Here is a 4,654-nt window from a genome sequence, read left to right on the forward strand (position 1 = left end):
AAGGGACTTTTGACTTTTACTAGAGCCCTGAAACAAGTAGAGAGATTTCAGCAGCTGCAGCCTGTTAAAATTCAAGGACCTTTCAGCTTGCTAAGTAGTGTAACAAAAGGCTCTGCTCCGCCTGAGGGCATTGCACAAAGACCCACAGTACACAAATGGTTTGCATACCTCACAGGTATCACAGACCAAATGATTATCACTGAAGGACCGATAAAACATACGAAATTACAGATAGACATTCCCCCAGACACTCTGGCTCTGCAACAGCCGTTCAAAAGCAGCCCAATAACTGACGCTCCTGCGTTTTCCCCAGATTCTGAAGTAAAAGGTGTATGGTTTACTGACGCCTCAGCTAAACGAATTGATGGAATATGGAAGTACAGAGCAGTAGCTCTAAATGTTGAAACGGGAGAGGAAGTGATAGAAGAAGGTTTAGGAAGTGCACAAGTAGGAGAATTGAAAGCAGTGTTACTGGCAGTAAAGAGAAAGGCAGAGAAAGTGTATGTGGATTCCTACGCCGTCTGGGCTGGAGCCACACAATGGTTGTGTCAGTGGGAAGCGTTGAATTGGCAGGTAAATGGAAAGACAGTTTGGCAAAAGAAGGATTGGGAGTGGTTGTTAACAGAAGCTCAGAATCGAAAAATCCAAATAGGCTGGGTTAAAGCACATTCAAATGATCATACATTGCAATCGTTTTGGAACAACAAAGTAGATAATCTAACAAAAATAAAAAAGATAAAAAGTGATGAATTAGAGGACTCACAACACTGGTACAGATTAGCAGAATTTTTACATTGTAAATTAGATCACACGGGTGAAAGTGCTCTCTTTTTTGCAGCACAAAGTAGAGGATGGCCCATAACCAGACAAATGTGCAAAAATATCCTCACACAGTGTCCACAATGTCAGCTGAGACTCAAACAAAATCACCCAGATCAAGCACCACCCTTACACATCAAAGATAATAAGGCACTGTGGTCAACCTGGCAAATAGATTATATTGGACCTTTAAAGCCATCTAATGGTTATAAGTACATATTAACAGGAGTTGAAGTTGTATCTGGACTAATAAAGGCCACAAAAACCAGACAAGCTAACACAGAAGCCACTATCTCAGGACTTAGTGAGTGGTTTTCTAGCCTTCCTGCTCCAGACTCCATACAGAGTGATAACGGATCACACTTTACCAGTACAGCAGTACAAGATTGAGCCAGGAAGGAAGGTATCAAGTGGATTTTTCACACACCTTATTATCCACAGGCAAATAGAATGGTAGAACGGGCCAATGGTTTACTGAAACGCTACCTTAAACCACAAAATTCTAACTGAGACAAACGGTTATCTTATGCTCTTTATCAGTTAAATAATAGATATGGAGTGATGGGTAGTCCAATCTCACGAGCTTTCTTAAGCCCTGTGTCTTTTCAGACAACTCCACATAAAAAGACTGAAACTTTTCAAAATAATCTAACAGTGGGCCAACAAGTTATGGTAAAACTACCCCAAATTGGAATTGTACCAATGATGCTGACAAGTGCTCGAGGGCCCATAGCTTGGGTAGCTACTGATTCTAATGGGCACCAGCATAGAATCAGCTCTCGATGGGTATTTCCCACATTTTAAAACTGTAACAAAGCTGATTTCGCTAAGGGCAAGACCCTGTTTAGCCACTGAAAACTCATAAAACCGTCCCTACACTGCCCCCATGTGACAGCAGTGAAAATAGCGACCTATTTCCAACTACAGGCCAACAGAGGGAATAACAACTCCCAAAGAAAATGTTAATCACTATTTAAATTCTGTTGTTTTAGTTTCTCTAATAACCTTAAATATTTAAGAATATCCCCACCAGATCTAAAGCTAAGCGTGTACTCCGAACGTGAGAAAAAAAGGAGAAAAAACTGCTTGCTACACAGCTGTGAAAACTTCAAAAAGTCCTGGACTCTTAAAGACAAACAACACCCATTCCACATAAACGGAAAACCGCATGAGACTGCACACCAACCAGTAAATGTGTTGTAATCAAAATGTTAATGATAATGTTGCTTATGTTTTTATGCCTGCAAGTGACTGTTTTTAGCAATGCTAAATGGCACACCAGCCACCCTGATAAAACTTTGCAATTAGTCATTGTGAAAGGGAAACCAGAGAAAAATGTTAATACTTCCATGGCTCACTCTAACCTAACACAAATAGAACAAATGCTATCTGACCCATGGAAAAGAAACACTCATCTCAAATTAGTACAAGCTGTAACTCTGATAGCCAATCGAAGTGATTGTTGGATCTGTTCTCAATTTCCTACTCACTCAGATGAAGGTACTCGAATGATGGGAATTCCCACACCAGGTATATTTTCCAATGGTATCCCTCCTGCCAAAATAATGCTCTTTTTGGGGGGAACCACAAGTCACACCATTATAGACGAACAAATCCTAACAATAGACATTGTAACTGTGGAAACTTCCTGTATTCACAGATGTCTAGAGAGACCAGGAGTAACTTCACACCAAAGAATGAAATTACCTGAATGTAACCGTGGTGTCAAAGTAGGAATTTATCCCGAGTGCCATTCATATCTGGACGTAACTAAAAAAGGCATTTTAACCACGCAATGGTGGCCTATTCCAGACAGCATGAGATACTATTAGCTTTGTGGAAACCAAGCTAGAAAAGCTCTACCCCCTATGTGGGAAGGAATATGCACCATCGGTACAGTTGTCCCAGAAATAGACATTATTGACAAATCAGAATTTCCCCGAAGACACCTAAGATCCTTTATTACAAGACACAAACGGAATTTAAATCCTTTAGTTGAGAAGCCTACTGGATTTCATAAATTTATAAGAGGGTTCTTACCATGGATAGGAATACCTGAATTAGAAAAGGCAATAGTAAATATATCTGGAGTTATTGAACAAATAGAAAACCGGACAAATGATGCAATCAGTGCCTTACAACAAGAAGTCACCAGCCTCTCAAAAGTGGTTAAGCAGAACCGAATAGCTTTAGACTTGATATTAGCCTCCAAAGGTGGAGTATGCACAGTCATCAACACTAGCTGCTGTGTATATGTAGATCAAACCCTCAGAATACAGACTGATCTAGAGGAAATTAGGAAAAACACTAAAATTTTACACGAAATCCAAAAAGATCAAGGACCAGATTTATTTGATTGGATAACTTCATGGATCCCAAATTTAAGTGCAATCATGAGGAAACTAATTGGTGTAATAATTGTAGTTGTAACATTAATGATTAGAATCTGAATCATACTTCAAATTTGCAAAATTAGAATCAACAAAATAAGTAAATCCAATAATAATCGACGTCTCTAAAAAGAAAAAATCCCAAATTTAACTTTGTTCACTCAGTGCTATTGAAGTACTAAATGATTTAGCAGATCTAAGTGATGTTTATGTATATACTTTATAATTTTTCCACATGTATTACTTTATATCTTTACCTTGATTGTCACAGTAGGAAAAGGAGATTGTATCCTAAATATAACCTAATCAATTTATAATCAAACCTAGTATATATATATATTTCTGTATCTACCTCTCTATGTGTATTTGTTTACATTTTTATAGAATTGTCTAACATTTTATATACTAACACTAAACTCCACTGAGAAAAGAAGACTGAACTAGAAAGCACAAAGAGAGTGAAAGACTCACCAACCATACACTAGACTAATTCAGCAGCTAAGAAGCTACCTTCACAGACTCTTTGTTCCTGATTTTCCCAAAATCTCAAGACTCAAGGGGTGGAAAACAACCTACTCTACATGGACTAATACTTGTTAAATTGCCTTCAAATACTATGGACATTCTGAAGTTAATGTCATATTTACTAATTCCTTAGTTGTTACTACTAATGTTTCTCTTATATGTATATTTTGCTACATAATCTACTACATGAACCCATAAACTGAAGCAACAGCAAATGCTTCCTATTAACATAGTCAAATTTCCATTAGAGAATAATACAATTTTGGAAACGCAATATATACCAAAAAAAATTCAACAATAATACATAAATTAAAAAGGCGTGAGTGCGTTTTATAGCATGAAGGCAAGAGACACCTGCACTGTCACTTCATGATACAAGAGTTGTGTCTTTGGGTCACAGGGGTGGATTGTGGCAGGACAGACACCCCCCCCCCCCCCTTCTCTCTCTCCCTGATTGCTAGCCGAGATCGATGGCTCAGATTAAGTCAATGGCTTAATCCTGACTATCAATGCTGGCGTCTAGAACTCAGAGCGAGACACTGAGAGAATGTGAGTAATTTTCAAGTGACCGCAAAATACACACTCTTTTCCCTATAAAACACCACGCAAAACTCAGTAAAATCAGAAGCTTTGTACATGGATACTGGAGCGTGAGAAAAGTTTCTCCCCCAGCTTGGACGCGAGCTGTGCGGTTACTTCCCGTGGGATTGAGAGCGGATCTGGTGCATCCCCAACCCCAAAAATTGGATTTGGTAAGAAGCATTCAGTTTCCTGAATTGTATTTCTCTTTGCTAGCTACAATAATATTAATAGGTACCTTTTTCATTTTTAGCGCTGTATTGTTTTAATCTCCCTATTTTGGGCACACATATATATATGTTTGTTTTAGCTATGAATAGCTTTTCATGTGTTGTGTAGTA

At 38.4% G+C, this 4,654-nt stretch overlaps 1 pseudogene; it reads left to right on the forward strand.

Moving 5' to 3' along the window:
- Positions 1–2,516: 2,516 nt before the first annotated feature.
- Positions 2,517–3,269, forward strand: LOC146421055 (endogenous retrovirus group V member 1 Env polyprotein-like; annotated as a pseudogene).
- The last annotated feature ends 1,385 nt before the right edge of the window (positions 3,270–4,654 follow it).

The sequence above is a fragment of the Lichenostomus cassidix genome, unplaced genomic scaffold, assembly GCF_008360975.1.
Source record: "Lichenostomus cassidix isolate B80296 unplaced genomic scaffold, HeHo_3.0 HiC_scaffold_43, whole genome shotgun sequence".
Classification (NCBI taxonomy): Eukaryota; Metazoa; Chordata; class Aves; order Passeriformes; family Meliphagidae; genus Lichenostomus; species Lichenostomus cassidix.